Consider the following 19517-nt stretch of genomic DNA (forward strand, 5'->3'; position numbering starts at 1 on the left):
AAAGTTAGACTGGCAAAAAGAAGTTTATTAGCACTGAGAAGTCAGCTTTTGCTAGGAGGCTGACTTCCTCAAAGGCAAGGTCCTGACAGAGAAGTAAAAGTCTAGCAGAGAAATCCTGGCAGAGAGATAAAGAGAGGTTAACTCTGAGAAAAGAGTGTCTTCTCAGAGGGCAGAGGGTCCTCGCAGGCAGCTTTGCCAAGGAGAGGTTCCTTGGCCTGACATGGTCCTGCTTATAGGTCCTCTGCAAAATCTTAGTAGGGAAATGGAAGCTGACACTGAGAGATGAATGCCTTCTCAGTGGTTCTAGAAGCAGAACGAGCTGCTTTGGACCTTCTGCCAGGTCCTGAGAAAGAAGGGGATGAGAGAGATAAAGAGGGATTAATGCTGAAAAGAGAATCTTCTCAGCGGGTAGGGGATCCTGACAGGCAGCTCTGACAAGGAGAGGGAGAGAGGTTTCCTGGTATGACATATTCCTGCTTTGGCCCTCTGCAAAGAATTGAGTGAGCAGAAACCTATTTTATCTTGGCTGGGAGCTGGGGGCAGTTTGAGTTGAAATCAGACTGAAATCTTCCAGTTGAATAGATTTCCAACAGAATGAGTGTCCCTGGACGAATCTTAAATTCAATAGAGGGTGGAGGATGTAACAAAACGAAACTACTTATCTTGATTCTCTTGGGCAGGTCTTTCTCTGGGGAGAGCTTCTCTGAGTATTTCAAGGAGAATTTCTCCCCTTTAAGGAGTTTCTCAGGCATTTACCTCATGATCCCCCCTAAGCCAGGACAATACTGGGGTTCCCCATCAAAACCACTTGTCACCTAGCTGCCACTTGCCTAGTCATGAAATTAAACATCTTGTGTATACCAGATGCTGGGCTAAACCATGGGGATATAAATATAATTTTTAAAAAGGGATTTGCCTTCCACATATATTATGAATTATAGGAGAAAATTATAGAAGTTAGGCTTGTTCCTCAGTTTGGAAAGCAAGTCATTTTCCTTCTTTATTCCCAAGAAATTCACTAAATGTTTCTAATCTAGGGGAATTTGATTTCTTTTTTATGCTTTAAATTAATCTCTTTTTGCTTACTACTTCTCTTGATAGTTGTAATCTTGGATTGCTCATTTTATCCACAATTTTAAGAAGAAAAAATATACCTTCATATTAAGTGTTAGATTTAAGATTATGGGATTCTTGGGAGGATGGACATTTTTTGGAAGCTCATAGTGAGCTCTCTCTGTGTCATTTGTTTTTCTCTCTGTGTCATTTTTTTCTTTTTTTTTCCTCTCTCATCCCCGCTTATTTTGTCTATCTCTCTATTTCCCTTTCATTCACTTATCTATCTCATTACCTTGAGTTAGCTACTTGAATTGGAGATTCAATATATTAATGCTTTTCCTAGACTGCCCAATTACCCCTTTATCTCCTCATACAACATTGATTACTCAATAAGAGTCAGTGGTCACTACCTTCTTTATATAATAATATGATTAAATGTGTAAGGAAAGAGAGAACAGAGTAGCTGGGAGGATGAATAATCTATAGGAATACAATATGCTTTCAATTGTCATGGAGAAGTTTCTCCTGAAGGGAAGTTGAAGCAATTGCTTCCTTTTTTGCCTTGAAGTCCTAGGAGAGAGATATTGTCTCTAAAGAACAATTAGCTAATCTTATCAAATTTTGATGTGCTAAATCAATGCTTACAGTTCCTCTTGACTCAGTATGGACCAGCATTGTTAAAAACAAAACAAAACAAAAAAACTCCAGTAGACAGTCACAACTGCCTATCAGAATCTTTGTAGGGAAGTCCAGAGGAAAGCAGGGCAGTAGCTAGCTAAATCAACTCAAATCCAATATGTATGCCAATATATACATACAAGACATATATAGAGTGAATTAAAAGGAAGACATCACTTTTGAGGGGGTCAAAGAAAGCTCTCAAAGAAAGCGGAATTTTAGTGAGACTTGAAGGAAGGTAGGGAAAACAGGAGACAGAAATGAAGGAAAGCATTCCAAGAAAGGGACCAACCACAGTGAAAAGACATGTCTAAATTCTAGATTCTGACTACTGGACAGCTGTTATGAATGTAGAGTGTTCCCCCCCACCCTTTTTTTTTTTTTATTTCTCGAGGATTCCCTATATTAAAAGTCTTCAAGCAAGGTTTGAATGACCTAAAACTATTATGTTTTTTTTTTTTTTATTCACTTCTTTTATTTTATTTTACTTATCTGTTTGTTTATTTTATAACTTTTTATTGACAGAGCCCATGCCTGGATAATTTTTTTTACATTATCCCTTGCACTCACTTCTGTTCTGACTTTTCCCCTCCCTCCCTTCACCCCCTCCCCCAGATGGCAAGCAATTCTATACAAGTTAAATATGTCACAATGTATCCTAGACCTTTGAGAAGATATTGGGGAGCCTGCTTTCTGCTTTGTAGCATCCATGCTTATAGGAAGCAAGCTAAATTAAGCCTACTCTGAAATATTAGTGGAAGCAGAATGAGGCTTGTATAAGGGCTCCCAAATTCCTCTCCAAACAAATTAAAAATAAAATTAGAATTTAAATGAATTCTGGAGTTCTTAGAACTAACAAGAAGACAGGCTGAAATACTTTTTCCAGCCCAATATAATTTAGAAGTTTGACAGGAAAAGTCTCATTGAGGTGAGAATAAAACAGTCCAGCATGAGTGGCCCAGGCTAGCCAGCAGTTACAAATACAAACCAGAAGTAGGTTCCACTTCAGCAACCCAGCACAAGTTTTGAGGGATGAAGGAATCAGCAGTTGTAATTGGGGGAACTTTCACCTCAGAAACAGTAAGGGAGGTGGGCAACTGGTCAGGAAATTACAGAAGACTGGCATTGGGTGCAGGATTCTGTTGTATTGTCCAAATAGGGATCTGGGTCACCAACCTATGTTGTGTTCCCAAGGTAAGAAGGAGCACTGCTATCACACTAGAGCATGCAGCCACAAGAGAAGAGGTTTCCTGGTTTAAGATGTAGGGTAGAATAATACTTATTATAGTCACCCACAAACCAAAACACAGGCCAGGAGAGCAGTTGCCACACCTTTCCATATATCATAACACCTTGAAAGAATAAAAAATTTAGCGGTTCCCAGAATTAGCTCTGAAAACAGTAGCATGAAAAATCTGAAGCTTGAGTCAATATCCCCTTCATTCTGGGAGCAGAGGCCTATTTTAACCTAAAAAGTGAGAGTCAAGAAATAAGTTAGAAAACGAGCTAAAAACCCTCAAAAGAACCTACCACAGACAGTTACTATGGCGACAGAGAAGATAAAAACACACCCTCACAAAGGAACAACAGTGTCAAAATAGCTACATGTAAAGCCTCAAAGAAAAATGTGAATTGCTATCAGACCTCTCTCCCCCCAAAAAATAAGAACCTGAAAAAGAATTTTTAAAATCAAATAAGAGAAGTGGGATAAAAATTGGGGAAAGAAATGAATGCGATATGAGAATCATGAAAAAGAAAAAAGTCAACAGCTTAGTAAAAGAAGTACAAAAGATTCAAGGGAATTCCAATAGACTTGTAAAAAAGTTATCCAGAGGAAAAAAACTTTTCTTTTTGTGAATCAAAGCATAAAAAAGCTTATTATTGTTTGCTTGGTTTTTTATCCTTGTATTTTCTTCCTTTTGATTTGATTCTTCCTGTGTAGCATGACAAATATGGAAATAGGTTTAGAAGAACTGCGCATATTTAACTTATGTTGGCTTGCTGGGATGGGAGAAAAATTTGGAACAGAAGGTTTTGCAAAGGTAAATGTTTAAAACTATCTTTGCATGTGTTTGAAAAAATAAAATAGTATAAAAAAGAAGCACAAAAAACTAAAGTATTAGAGGAAATGTTTATACAGTACTTTATTCTTTGAAATAAGTATCCCTTTATAAATGATATTAAATGCTTAAATGCTAGTTTGGAACTTAACAATGGGAAGGGCACAACTAGTAGGAGTTTAAGAGAGAAGATAGATGTTCCCCAACTCTCTTAGAGTACCCTAGAACCCTGCAGGGTTGATGTATCTAGCTTAGCTCTGCAATAGGGTGAACCAGAGCACCCAGTTACATCTGTAAACAATCCATATGGGGCCATGATGAAGGATGGAACTCTGACCTTTATTTTCTAACCCAGCTTATATTTTCCTTTATTTCCCCAGGATTCTCCAGACTCTTCCCAACAATACCAATTCCAACATGTCACTCAGTCGATAGAAGTTGGGTGCCATATCATATGAACATCAAAGCAGACAAAGAAAAAGCAAAATCAGTCCTTGCTCTCAAAGATCTGAGACAATTTATATGTAAATAGGTATATTCAGGCTACATACAGAGTAGATGGAAGATAACCTAAGAGGTAGCTAGGTGGATAGAACATCAGGAATCAAGATTCCTGAATTCAAGTCCAGCCTCAGACATTTATTAGCTATGACACTTAATTTTTGCCTGCCTCAGTTTCCTCATTTACAAAAGTTATAATAATAGCGCCACCTTGTGGTGTTATTGTGATGATAAAATGAGAACAGTTGTGATTTACAAACCTTAAAATCCTTTATAAATGTTAGTTAGTTATTACTATCAAGTGGAAGATACTAATAGCTAGAAGGAGAAACCTGCTATAGAAGATAGCATTTGAACTGAGTCTTAAAGGAAAAGGTAGAAACTTCAAGATGTTGCTTTCTTCTGATTCTTTTCCTACCTTTCTGATGGCTCTTTCTTAGTCTTCTTTAATGAGTCAACATCTGTGTCCTACCCCGTTAGCAGAAGTATCCACTCACTGTGCTCTTTCAGACCATTTTCTTCCCCCCAAATATCTAATCAGTCGCTAATCTTGTTGTTACCAGCTTTGCTACTTCTCATATATGTCCCCTTCTTGATATTTATACAGCTACCATTGTAATTCACTCCTCATCATCTCTTATGCAATAGCTTTCTAAGACTTTGGTCACTCCAATCCATTCTCTATATAGCTACCAAAGCAATTTTTTCGATGCACAATCTAACCAAATTCCTCCTCTACTCAATAAATTATAGTAGTCCCTTATTATCTCCAGGATAAAATAAAGTTCTTTGGAATTTAAAGTTCTTCACAGTCTGATTCTTTCCTACCTTACCTATCTTTTTAAACCTTACTTCTCTTCCCAAACTTATTGACCAATTTAACCCCAGTCCTAAAACTCATGTGTATGAATTGGTAAAATCAATACCCTGTGTCTGCTTGAGAGCAGGGCCAGAGTTGGTCAGAGTAGGAGAGAGGAGTTTCCCTTAGCTTAATTCCTTTTTTTTTTTTTTTTTAAATAACTTTTTATTGACAGAACCCATGCCAGGGTAATTTTTTACAACATTATCCCTTGCACTCACTTCTGTTCCGATTTTTCCCCTCACTCCCTCCACCCCCTCCCCAAGATGGCAGGCAGTCCTATACATGTTAAATAGATTACAGTATATCCTAGATACAATATATGTGTGCAGAACCGAACAGTTCTCTTGTTGCACAGGGAGAATTGGATTCAGAAGGTAAAAATAACCTGAAGAAAAACAAAAATGCAAGCAGTTTACATTCATTTCCCAGTGTTCTTTCTTTGGGTGCAGCTGCTTCTGTCCATCCTTGATCAATTGAAACTGAGTTAGATCTCTTTGTCGAAGAAATCCACTTTTATCAGAATACATCCTCATACAGTATCGTTGTTGAGGTATATAATGATCTCCTGGTTCTGCTCATTTCACTCAGCATCAGTTCATGTAAGTCTCTCCAATCTTCTCTGTATTCATCCTGCTGGTCATTTCTTACAGAACAGTAATATTCCATAACATTCATATACCACAATTTACTCAACCATTCTCCAAATGATGGGTATCTATTCATTTTCCAGCTTCTGGCCACTACAAACAGGACTGCCACAAACATTTTGGCACATACAGGTCCCTTTCCCTTCTTTAATATCTCTTTGGGGATAAGCCCAGTAGAAACACTGCTGGATCAAAGGGTATGCACAGTTTGATAACTTTTTGAGCATAGTTCCAAACTACTCTCCAGAATGGCTGGATGTGTTCACAATTCCACCAACAATGTATCAGTGTCCCAGTTTTCCCGCATCCCCTCCAACATTCCGCGTTATTTTTCTCTGTCATTCTGGACAATCTGACAGGTGTGTAGTGGTATCTCAGAGTTGTCTTAATTTACATTTCTCTGATTAATAATGACTTGGAGCATATTTTCATATGGCTAGAAATAGTTTCAATTTCTTCATCTGAGAATTGTCTGTTCATATCCTTTGACCATTTATCAATTGGAGAATGGCTTGACTTCTTATAGAGTCAATTCTCTCTATATTTTGGAAATGAGGCCTTTATCAGAACCTTTGACTGTAAAAATGTTTTCCCAGTTTATTGTTTCCCTTCTAATCTTTGTCTGCATTAGTTTTGTTTGTACAAAAACTTTTCAATTTGATATAATCAAAATTTTCTATTTTGTAGTCAATAGTGGTCTCTAGTTCTTCTTTGGTCATAAATTCCTTCCCCTTCCACAGGTCTGAGAGGTAAACTATCCTGTGTTCCTCTAATTTATTAATAATTTCATTCTTTATGCCTAGGTCATGAACCCATTTTGACCTTATCTTGGTGTACGGTGTTAAGTGTGGGTCAATACCTAATTTCTGCCATACTAATTTCCAATTTTCCCAGCAATTTTTGTCAAATAATGTGTTCTTATCCCCAAAACTGGGGTCTTTGGGTTTGTCAAACACTAGATTATTAAAGTTATTGGCCGTTTTGTCCTTTGAACCTAATCTATTCCATTGATTAACTAGTCTATTTCTTAGTCAATACCAGATGGTTTTAGTAACCGCTGCTTTATAATATAATTTTAGATCTGGTACAACTAGGCCACCTTCAATTGATTTTTTTTTTTCATTAATTCCCTTGAAATTCTTGACCTTTTGGTTTTCCATATGAACTTTGTTATTTTTTCTAGGTCATCAAAATAGTTTTTTGGGAGTCTGATTGGTATAGCGCTAAATAAATAGATTAGTTTATGTAGTTTTGTTGTCTTTATTATATTTGCTTGCCCAATCCAAGAACATTTAATATTTTTCCAGTTGGTTAGATCAGATTTAATTTGTGTGGAAAGTGTTTTGTAGTTTTGCTCATAAAGTTTCTGATTTTTCCTTGGCAGATAGATTCTTAAATATTTATACAATCAGTAGTTACTTTAAATGGAATTGCTCTTTGTAATTCTAACTGTTGGGTTGCTAGTGATATATAAGAATGCTAATGACTTTTGTGGGTTTATTTTGTATTCTAAAACTTTGCTAAAGGTGTGGATTGTTTCTAATAACTTTTTAGTAGGATCTTTGGGGTTCTCTAAGTATACCATCATATCATCAGCAAAGAGTGATAATTTGGTTTCCTCATTGCATATTCTTATTCCTTTAATATCTTTCTCAGTTCTTATTGCCAAAGCTAGCATTTCTAATACAATATTAAATTGTAACGGTGATAGCGGGCAACCTTGTTTCACTCCTGATCTTATTGGGAATCCCATAGCTTTCTTTGAACTGTTAAATCTCTTTAGACTTTGGGTTCTTCTGGCTTCGAGAGAAAATAATGGAAGATGCCAATACTATTTCATATTGCTGAAGAAAAAGATTCTGGGAAGAAGCCAACAGTAGAGAAGTTGATGGTCTTTTTCATGTCTCAGTTCCTAGCTTGCTACAATTAGAGACTTTAGGGAACTTTCCTTTGAGTGAGATTTAGGACTCTTTCTTTTGGCTGATTGAATTACCTCACTCCTATTAGGAAAGTTCCTTCACTCTGTATTATCTGGTAGGCATTCTTTTTTTTTGCTGGGGCAATTGGCGTTAAGTAACTTGTCCAGAGTCACACAGCTAGGAAGTGTTAAGTATCAGAGGCCAGATTTGAACTCAGGTCCTCCTGACTTCAGGGCACCAACTAGCTGCCCCTATCTGGTATATTCTTAAAAAATATATGTATATATATATATATATATATATATATATATATATATATATGAATATATATATGATCACGAAGAGTTAGATATGATTTAACAAAAACAATGAATGCTTTCTCTGATTTCTATTTTTCCTATCAAATTAAGTAAATGGATTTCTTTGATAATTGATATGTGTGATTACTGAATAGATCTTCTAGACTAATATTATTTAAAGGAGCAGAGTGATGTAATTCTAGCCTGGTACTTCTTGCTCAGGAGAACAGAGTGGTGAAACTTTTGGCTCCAACCTCTTGCTTCCCTTTCTGGCAAGAATTAAAATCTTCCTTTGAGACTTATGGAGAAGACTAGAGGGAGAAAAGGCTAGAGATGCCTATTTTACTTCACTCCAAATCACACAATGACATCCCCATACCATACGTAAGGGACACCCCATATTATACCCATTTGTTCTTTTCCACATACACACTTTTTTCCCATCTTCATTCCTTTGCCTTAGCTGGCCACTATGCCTACAATTTTCTCAATTCTCAACTCTGAAAATTCCTGGTTTCCTACTAGTACCTTCCTGATAAAATTACCTTCCATTTACTATATACATATACTTCTATATACACACACACATCTATCCACATTGCCTTTCCTATTAGAATGTAAGCTTTTATTTATTAATCTCAGGATAAGTGCTTAATAAATGCTTGTTGATTAATTTCTTCTCTGCCTTCATCCATTCTCTCCATTCACAAGATTTACTTACCCACCTACCATCCTCATTCAGGTTCACATTAGCTTTCATCAACTTTTAGACCACTGTAATAGATCTCATTTCTTTAAATTTCTCTTTTTTCCAATTCATCCTCCTCACAAAAGCCAAAATAAAATTTCTAAGATTCAGTTTTAATCATTTCATTTCACCACAAAAAACCATTCAGTGGTTCCCCATTGCCTCTAAGAGAATGTAAAAATTTTTTAGCCTGGCATACAACATTCTCAGCAGTTAACTTCTATCTGTTTTTCTAACTTCATGTATTTAGGAGTAAAACAGTCAATAGGGATTTATTAAGTGTTTACCAATCATCAAGTACTATGCTAAGCACTGGGATAAAAATGAAAGGCAAAAATACTTCTTGATTTAAATGAGGTCATTTTAAAGGAGCTGATTACATATATATATATTATAAAAATAAAAATATAATATAAAATAAAAATAATAAAAATAAAAACATATTATATATATATAAATAATTAGGAATATGCAAAATATATGTGGAGCTAATGGAAAGCAGTAAAGGGAGTGGGTGGCTAGTTGTGGAGAGTAGGCAGAAGAGTGAGGGGGATGACCAAGAAAGGCTTCCTGCAGAAGATGGCATTTGAGTGAAGTCTTAAAGGAGGATAGAAATTTTTGGAGACTTAAGCGAGGAGGAGGAGCTTGTAGGCATGAGGGACAGTTAGAGCAAAAACAAGGAAAAAACAAAAAACATTCATGAGGAACAAAAAGTCAGTGTAGTTAAAGCTTGAGTGAGAAGAGAGGAAGAAGGTATAAGAACTCAATTCAATGCTTTGCATAACTTCACATATGATTTCTTAATTGTAAGTGAGGATAAGGGAAAAAACACACAACTCGAACATTTTTAAAACAAGTGTAAAAAATTGTTTTGACAGGAACTAGGGTAAAATATTAACTAAATAAAAAAAAATTAAAAAGAATTCAATTTAAAACATTTATTATGTATCTATTATGTACCATGGAGGGCAGCTTGGTGCCCCACCCTATAGAACCTTGGACCTAAAATAAGGGAGACCTCAATTGAAATCTGACCTTACTAGCTGTGTGACCCTGGGCAAGTCCCTTAACCCTGATTGCCTCAATTCCCTCATCTGTAAGATGAGCTGGAGAAGGAAATGGACAACCACTCCATTATCTCTGCCAAGAAAACACCAAATAAGGTCACAAAGTATCAAACATAATTGAACAATATGTGCCAGGCACTTTAAGTTCTGAATATACAAATAGTAAAAAAGAGTCCTTGCTATCAAGGAGGTTACAATCTAATAGAAGGAGACAGCTCACAAAAAAGAAACTGAAAAGCGGGGAGGAGAGAGCGAACGGAGGAGTTGCCCGGGAGGTTTTCAACTTCCTACAAAAGAAAGTTTCGGGGCAGCTGGGTGGCGCACTGGATAGAGCACCAGCCCTGGATTCAGGAGGACCCCAGTTCAAATCTGATCTCCGACACTTAGGCAAGTCACTTAACCCTAATTGCCTCAGAAAAAAAAAAAAAAAAAAAAGTTAGTTTCAAGAGGGGTTTCACTCTTCGCCCTCCAGCTCTCCCGTCAGTGGGGCTCCGAGGCAGCTGAGGTGCTGAATACCAACACCTGAGTTTCAGGGGGTTGATCATCTAATCCTGGGAAGGAGGTAAGAGAGGGTCCACATTTTCCTACTGCTCATCCACGTCCGTGCGTCAGGTACAAAATCCAGAATTCTGGAATGGACCTTGGACCATTTCACAGATGGGGAAACTGAGGCCACATAAGATAATGGACTGGCCCGTTCAGGGTGAGTCACCAACTATTACGCGGGTCTTCCCCACCCCTTCCTACTGCACTACGAGCAGTCTCTTCTGCAGCTTAACCAGGCCCGGAGATTTGGGGACCACATCCTAATCGCGGGGGAGAAGAGAGACCCAGGAGGGAGAGCGTTCCGAGCAGCCCCCGGGAGAAGCTAGGAGCCCCCCGTCTGGCAGCCTCCACAGGCACCCAGGTAAGGCTCGGTCCCGGGAGCCGAGGAAAGGTTTGGGCCGGGCAGCTGGTCTCCGAAATAGGGAGGCGGGGAGACCAGGGAAGCGCTGAAGGACGGAGGGGAAAGGGGGGGGGGGGCGGGGAGACCAGGGAAGCGCTGAAGGACGGAGGGGAAAGGGGGGGGGCGGGGAGGGAGAGACAGAGAAAAAGAGACACACACGCGCGAGGGGGGGGAGGGGAGGAAGGAGAAACAGAGACGCAGAAAGAGAGACGGCCTCCCTCCCAGCGGCCAAGAGCAGCCGCTCCCTTTGCCTCAGCTGGCGCACCAGTCTCCGCTCCTTCCCAGCTCACACTGGCAGCCGAGGGGGGCAGGGGGAGAGAGGAGGAAGGAGGAGAGAAGCCACGTGATTGATGCCTGCGCACAGCGTGAAAGCAAGCGTCTGGAGAGCGCCGTCGCGCGGCTTTGTGGGAAAGGTAGTTCTCTCGGCCGCCCCGGCTGCTAGGAAGGCCCCACTCCCCAACTACATGCCCCAGAAGGCCGCGGGACAACGCCGCTGCCGTCGTCGGAGAGCGGGGACGCGGGACGGAGACGGAGGTCCTACGGTCGGACGGGCGGGCGGAGAGACGGGTCGGGACCAGGGCCGAGGCTGTGGCGGAGGTGAGGTTTCCCTGGGTCCGGTTCTGCGGTTGAGAGGCTGGCAGCTGCAATCCTTCCCGGGGACTCGGAAACTCGGGGGGAGAGCCCCGTGGGCGGCTTCCGGGAGCCCGCGGGGCCTCGGCGGCCTAACGGCCCCCGGCCTTTCCTCAGGTCCGGGACGGATGCGGGCGCTCCGGCGGGGCCCTTTGCCCTTCCTCCCCATTCCCCCGGGCTTGGAGCAGCGGGGGACTCGCACTGCCACCTCCGCCCCGAGACGCGAAGAACTACCCGTCTTTTGAGCAGAGCCCCCGGTTCTAGACTTGCTCCCTTCCGCCCCCCGCGCCTAGTGTCTGCGCTGCTTTCTTTCTCTTTTCGGGCTAGGCTCCGGGTCGCTTTCCTTCCTTTCCTCCGCCTCGGATCCGGGCTGCTTCCTTTAAACATTTCTCTCTGCCTTCCAGGCCCTAGGCTGCCCACCCCCTCCCCCACACAGAGTCAGCTTTCCTCCAGGGCCCAGGCTGTTTGTCCGATTTCCTCTGAGGTCGATGCTGTTTTTCCTCTCCCTGGAATCGAGACTGCTTTCCTTCTTTCTACAGAAGAAGGCTGTCTCCTTTTTTTCCGTTTTAGTCCTTGGCTGTTTACTGTCTCCAATGGTTCAAGCAGATTCCCTTGCCTCTTTCTCGGAGAGTCTGGGCTGTTGGGGTCTAAGTTGCCTTTCCTTGCTAAACTGTTTCCTTTCATCGTTTTTCCATGGCCTAAATTGTTTAGTTTAATAATCAATAATTTAACTTAATAATCAATAATCAATGTTAATCAATAAACAGGCATTTTTAAAGAGCCTGGCAGTTAAGTCCTCCCTGCCACGCAGTAAGGAAAACCAAAGTACATCTGTCCTCAAGAACCTCATATTCTTCGGGGTGAGGGAGAATTGCATGTATTTATATAAAAGTAGGCACAAAGTGTAGACAAAGTAATTGTGATTGAGAAGGCTAAGAGGCACTAGCAGTTGGGAGTCTGTGATGGTTCAGAAAGGGAGGTAGTTTCTCCGGATATTCCCTAGTAGCTAGGTTCCCCCCAAAATTTTAGACAGTTTCCTCCTCTCAGATCTTACCATTTCCCCCCAACTTGTCTTCCTTTTGTAATATGAAATCTTTAGGGTTCATGTACTCTTGCCTGCCTCTCCCACCTGCAGAGGGACCAGGTTGTGGAATTTTGTCTAATTCTTAATAGGGTCCCCCATCTTAAAATCCACCTATATTTTCATCAAGACTTTTCTTATACTAACCTCATGGAGGCCAAATGTCATCTACTGCTAAGAACATCTGCCCATGAACCTACAGGTTTAGATTCTTTAATTCTATTCTAGAAAGAGTGTTTTTGACTCTTGTGCACAGACTTGCCCAAACCCTTTGGCTGGGAAGGATTCCAGATGATGAAATTCTAAGACATTTATATCTTTTCCCTTTATTCACTTAATCATAGGTTTTGGGATTCCATTTGAAGATGACCATGAAGCCAAAGGCCTAGTTATTTTTTTTAATAGGAAGGCCTTCCTTGTGCCTTTCTTATGATGTTCCTATCTTCTAATCTTTAGGATGTAGGTCTTGAGTGGATTGGTGTTTATAAAGATGAAAACTGTCTGCTTTTAACTCTAATTCTTATACATTTAATTCAGACAACTGTTCAAACCATACAGTTTTCTGACCAGCAAATGAGCAATTTTCCCTCATTTACTTAATCTCTTGAAGGTGATAATGGTGTAAGTTGAATAAACCGTTATTGGTGCTCGAAAGTTGATAAGCACTAATGGGGAGTTCATTGCCTGCTGCGTAGAGGGGAGGTTGCTAATTGCACTGAAGGGAATCCTGTTGAGACTGGAAAGAACTATCAAAAAGAAAAAAAAAAAGATCTTATATAGATATGTTATGTCAACAAAATAGATTTCCATGGTGTGGACTTAGATTGCAGACATGCAGCATCCCACAGTTGCTTAATTCTTTTGAGCTTGCTTTTCTGTCTTTGGCCAAAACACCTCAGTTGTACTGTGGCCTAGAAAGCAGCATACTTTAGAGATGTACCCAAGAGCAAAAATGGCTGCTGCCAGAGAGAGCTAGATTTCCTCTGTGGGGTAAAGAAATAAAGATGAACAAGTTCTCTGGCTTTAAAAAAAAAAAAAATTTAAGAAATGTTACACTTTACTAGGATTCTCTTTTATTTGACATTTATTCTCTGAATGAAACCTCATATTGTTAGCACCTGGAAACTGAAGGGAGGTAAAATCAATATAAGAGGCTACTGATTATTTTTATTTCTGTTATCTAAAAATACCTTTTTTCCCTCCTTCATTTCAAATTGATTCAGCACCAGTGACAAGATCTACAGCTTGGGAGACTGACATCTTCTGTCAATACATCAGGTATAGTACAAGTAAGAATTACCTCTCTACTTACAGTATACATCTGCTTATCTTCCTGAACAGTCTCTCTTGTCCAGGTATGTGAATTTTCTTTAGGTGGGAGAGTTAACTTTTCTGTGTTGAAAGAAGTGGGATTAAGAAAACCTTCACTTTGGAAAATTTATATTGGATTAGTTGGGTATGGTGGTCTCTGTATGTAGTAGAAAAGCAAGAGGAAAAAGGGGTTCCCTTCAAATTGGACTCCTTTAATGAGTGCTTTCTTCAACCCTGGAAACATAAGAAGGCCTTCTGGTTGTGTTTGCCTTTTGTCCAAATCGAATGGAAGATTTGTTAATACAAATAGCTCAAAGGATTTATTCAATTTAGCTTATTACAAGCCTCAGATATTTTTTTTGACTTAGAAATACACACAGTAATTTGTATCCTTCAAGTAGTTTTTACCTATTGCTTAACCAATAGAGCAAATGGCAGAAATGCCTCCTCTTTTCAAATGTTGACTTTCTAGTATTTCAGAGGAAATTTTGATTTTTTTTTTTTTTTAGGGAGGAATTCTCTGGATAGTACAGTGTATTATAATGATAACAGCACTTTGTGACCCTAGGCAAGTTACTTAACTCCAGTTTGGGGGGGGGGGGGAATGAGGATGATAACAGCAACTAAACATATAGTGCTTTACAATTTACAACATTTTCCTTCAATTGTTCAAATGTGAATACCATTAATCTCAATCTATAGATTAAAAAAGAGGCTTTAAGAGTGAGATGACTTGATAAGGATCATATGACTGTTAATTAGCAGACTAAGACTTCAGTAAAGGTTATCTGATTCCTAAGTCCAGGACTTTTTTCCACATATCTTCCCCTCCTCTTCCAATTACCGGCCATAAGTTACCTATTGAGTTTGATACTTAAAAGATGTGTGAAAACCAAGACTTGCTAAATGTCCCGTCTCCTCTTATATTACATTCATGTTCTGGTCACAGCAGGAACATAGGAGTGTTTCAGCATAAGATTAGTAAGATTCTTTTAAAAAGGAGCAATATTAAGTTTATATTAGTAGCTTAAGTGCTACATTGTTTTGTTCAGAGATATATGACATGTGTATCCATTCTCGTCAGACCCTTATAGAACAGTAACACAAATACACAGTTTAATGCTAGGGAATATAGCACCTATGATGTCATATGAATCATCAACCTTCTGGCCCATTTGTATTTTCATTTTTGCTCTAGAAAACATTCTTTTTGGAATTCTGAAGGACAGCAGAGCTGAGAAGGGAAAGAATTTACATTTAATTTGTAAAATGGTTTGTCTCCAAACTGAAAGGATATGAGAACCTAGTAGGGTGTTCTGATTAAATTGTTCTAACTGATGCCCTTCTTTTCTTTATGAGTATTTTTTCTTGTCGCTTTGAGAACAATTATTGTCAGCTTCTTTTTTTTTTAATTTAATAGCCTTTTATTTACAGGATATATACATGGGTAACTTTACAGCATTAACAATTATTGTCAGCTTCTGTAAGTAGCAGAACAAACAAATCTCTGAACGTCTGATTTTAATATGTTTGACTTTTTTTTAGAACCTATGTAGCAAAGTTGCTTTCAAATTTATGTGCTTTTGAAGTTCCTTGAGCCACTTTGCCTTCAAGACTTCTATTTAATTCTTTGTAGTGTTTATAATTCATTTTTCATTTGAGTATTCATTTTCACTTTGTGAAAATTTGAAATAAAACAGTCTGGTAACTGGCAGGGGAAAAGCTGGTCTATCTCATGGACTGCTTTGTGGATTTCTCACTGGGAATTAGTTCTAGAAAATGGAGTTTATGTTACTAGAAGTCCATTTTTTGAGTAAAGTTCTCAAAACAACTACCCTAGAATAGAGATTTCCCCACCTTTTTTGTATGTGAATGTTTCTTTAGCCTCAAAATAATTAATGGTTCATTACATGATAGTTGTACTGTTAGTATCCTTGGGATGATACATGATGATAAAAAATGAGCTACAAATGCACTAATACTTTTAAATGAATTTTATTAACTATAGTAGCAGCATACATTTTTAAAAATGAGACTATATATATATATATATATATCAAAACACAGAGAAACAGACAGATATACTCAGGCCACGGAAAGTATGTTGTTTTATTCTTTTGAGTCATGATCTTTATACTCAAAAAGATATAATACTTATAATTTAATAGTAAATTGATTCTCAAGCTAAGTAAGGAAATAATAGAAGAGCACTTAGCAACTTGTGTTGAGTACATATCACATAGAGCAGAAGAACTACATCTTTGGGTATAGAAAGAGCCATTATCATTTACTTTTTGGAAGCAATGACAGAAATATCTCTGAACTAGAGAAGAGCAAATGTTTTGATATTTTATTTATATTGACATATATTATTAAAGGAATGATCAGTGAACTTTTCTGGAAAAAAGCAGTTGTCACAAAGAACCAGAATGGTTACTAAACTGGTAGTTGAGGAGAATGCTGTAGATCTGATTTGCTTAGATTTTAGGACAATATTTGTTTCTCATGCTTTTCTTGTAGACTGGGTGGAGAGATGTATGCTAGACAGTCCCACATTTGATTGATTTGGAGATTGAATTTCCAAATCAAGGAGTTATACTTGTTTGTTTTCATTGTGGAAAGTGCTCTTCGTGGTGTCCCCAGTCATTTGTATTTTGCCCTGTTCTATTTGACATTTTTAGTAATGACATGATAATCGACAGATAACGTAAATTTGGAAAGGATATGTGACATACTAGATGGTAAGATAAAAATAAATCTTGACAGGCCAGAACATGGGATAAATCTAATAATAAGAGAAATCTTGATATGAATTTAGATTAGCCTTAATATGAAGATAGACACTCCCCTCTTCTTTCCCCCCTTCTTCCCTCCCCCCCCACACACACTTAGACATACACCATGCACTGTAGGGTTTGGGGGAAGAACCATACCAGGAGTACTCCACTGGGGGCAGTGTGTTCCCTGGAGTTGAGCTGAAGCAAAACTATAGATAGAAAGTTGAGCTGCAAAGTCTACATTCTGCTATTTCTAAAGGAAGATTATGGAGGGAAATGAGTGCTTCCCCCCCTGCCCCTTCAGTCAGAAGGTCGGGCAACTTGAGAACCGTGGAAAGGTATTGAGTATATCTAAGGTTGGTTATATAGAATGATGAAGAGGATTAAGGCTTGATTTGCCTGATCCCAGAGGACAGAATTAGAAATTGTTGGTAGACTGTACAGAGAAATATGTTAAGATTTTTTGTAAGGAATAACTGCCTGAAATTAGTACTTCACAAAAGTGGGGCGTGGGCTGAGAATTGTGATATATGTTGGATACTCTGTAAAGGACATTCTTTTCTGAGCTTTGATTACTCTGAGTTATTATCTAACTGAAATACTGTCATTCTGGTAGTAGTTTCTAATTCTATTAACTGACCACTTTTTCAGGATTAAGATAATCCATGAGAATACTGGGAGAGGGAAGGTGATGTGAAAGAAAGAGTTTGGAACCCACCAGTCATTATGGTTGGAACTGGGACAAGAAACCTCTTCAAGGCATGCGGTTGATTTCACAGCACTGAGTGGACATTTAGGAGTTTAGAGAATAGTTTATAGAAAAATGAGAAATGCTATAGAAATAAGACGGAGGCAGATGAAAAGGGAGTCTTAAGTGAATATATGTTAGACCTTGAAAAGATTGTTGTTCGTCCTTTGTTTTCAAAGAAGACCATGATATTAGAAAGGTGATATTATGACTTTTGAATAAATTGGATTTAAGTGATACAGGGCAATGTAAAGTCATTAGCCTTCTTTCTTCCTGAGACTTCTGGGTTGAGTGGCAAGGTAATCAGGGCAAATGCAAATTGCCCCCACCTTGAAAAGAAATATAAACGTGAAGTTACATAATGTCCTTAGCTGGAGGAGCAATATTTTACCAAAGCTATATTAATCTGCTTTAAGACCACTTAACACACCCTCCTTGTGCTTCTGGCATGTTTCAGAATATTTATAATTAGAAGAGGTGACCATTTGCTTTGATATAACTAGGTGATTAAGAGTTAACAAACAGATATGCAACCTGGAGCACTCTGAATCAGATTAAAATACAATTGGGAAATATTTAGTAAAATAAAAGTAAAATAAAACATAGGTTACATCACATTTCAAAACTAAGTTATGCCCTATGGAGACTCATATATGTGATTTAGTGGCCCCAATTTCTATTTGAATTTGACAACTCTGGTAAAACAAATAGCCTTGGCATTGAGATGGAAAATGCTTATCAGCATCCAGAGAGAGAATAGAGAGAGTGAATGTGATTGAAACAGTATTTTCACTTTTTTGTTTGTTGATTTCTCATGTTTTTTTCCCCTTTTAGTCTGATTTTTCTTGTACAACATGACAAATATCAAATTGCTCCCTCTTTTGGGCCAGGGGGAGGTAAAGTAGAAACATTTGATATCCAAAGTCTTACAAAAATGAATGTTGAAAACTTTTAACATGTATTTGGAAAAATAAAATATTGAAATTTTTTTTAAAAATGAAGTATATAGAGAGGAAAAAACCCAACCTGACAAATACGGAAATATCTTTAGAAGAATTGTATATGTTTAACTTAGATTACTTGCCGTCTTGGGGACGAAGAAGGTAGAGGAGGGAGAAAAATTTGGAATGCAAAGTCTTAAAAATTAATATTGAAAACTATCTTGGCATGTATTTGGAAAAATAAAACACTATTGAGAAAAAAAAACAAAAAACAAATAGTCTTGGAATCAGGAAGTCCTAAGGTTGGATCCTACTTCAATCTGGCAAGTCATTTGACCATTTTCAGCTTCGTTTTCTTCGTCTATAAAATGGGAATAATAGCACTTCACAGGTTTGTAGTAAGGATTAAAAAAAAAAAAAAAGAATCATACGTAAAATGCTGTGCAAAGTCCTATAGAAATGCTATTGATGATGCCCATGCCCTCATCCTGAGAAACAGCTCCACTTTTTTACTTTACTCTTTTTTTCATTAGGTTCATATTTTAGTTTACATTGTGGTTGTTTTATCCTTTCTTTTGGCTCTTCTTGATAGACCTGTGCTTGGTAAACATTTGTTAAATGGCGTTGTATTCCTCTGTATTTGCTTTTGTTGTCATGACTTTTAAAGTATTTCTTTTGCTCCTATGCTGTTGTTACTTGTAGATCCTTGTAAGCTATAGGTCCCTGCTATTTGGGCTAATTGAACCTAACTTCCTTGACCTGGAGCTGCTTAGCATGACATCAGCCTTGCCATCCAACATCAAAGAGAGGACTGTGCTCTATTGTTAGACAACTGACTTATCACTTTGTAAGAATCCTAATTTTAGCATCATGCTTAGCAGTTCTCTGTTCACACCTTTCACACATTAGTTCACACATTATAGAGTTCACAAGTCTGGGAGATTCACAAGTCAGGAAGTCACAAAGTCAACCTTTGAGTTCACACCTCTAAAAGAGCATATAAAAGGACAAACCTCAGTCAAGAATTAGTTGAGGAGATTGAGAAAGCAGGATTCAGTTGGGCAGAACTGGAGATTCAGAGAGAGCTGGAGGCTGAAGCTGGCAGAGGCAAAAGACAAGCAACAAGAGCTCTCGGAACCAAGGAAAGCTTACGGGGCTATTTTGAAAGAGACAATAAAGGATCTGAACTTTTAACAACTGGCTGCATTTGAGGTGATTATTACAGGGAACAACCGAAATTAAGGCT

General features: G+C 38.5%; 1 protein-coding gene across 2 annotated transcripts in view; it reads left to right on the forward strand.

Moving 5' to 3' along the window:
* The first annotated feature begins 11107 nt into the window (after positions 1 to 11107).
* THRAP3 (thyroid hormone receptor associated protein 3) overlaps positions 11108 to 19517 on the forward strand; it is an 82053-nt gene continuing 73643 nt past the window's right edge. Inside the window, exons 1-2 of one of the 2 annotated variants that reach the window (XM_031962142.1) lie at positions 11108 to 11380; positions 13718 to 13783. The gene's annotated coding sequence lies outside the window, so the exon portion shown is untranslated. The remainder of the gene's footprint in view (positions 11381 to 13717; positions 13784 to 19517) is intronic. The other variant, XM_031962141.1, reaches the window with a different exon arrangement.

This window comes from Sarcophilus harrisii, chromosome 3 (genome assembly GCF_902635505.1).
Source record: "Sarcophilus harrisii chromosome 3, mSarHar1.11, whole genome shotgun sequence".
NCBI classification, from domain to species: domain Eukaryota; kingdom Metazoa; phylum Chordata; class Mammalia; order Dasyuromorphia; family Dasyuridae; genus Sarcophilus; species Sarcophilus harrisii.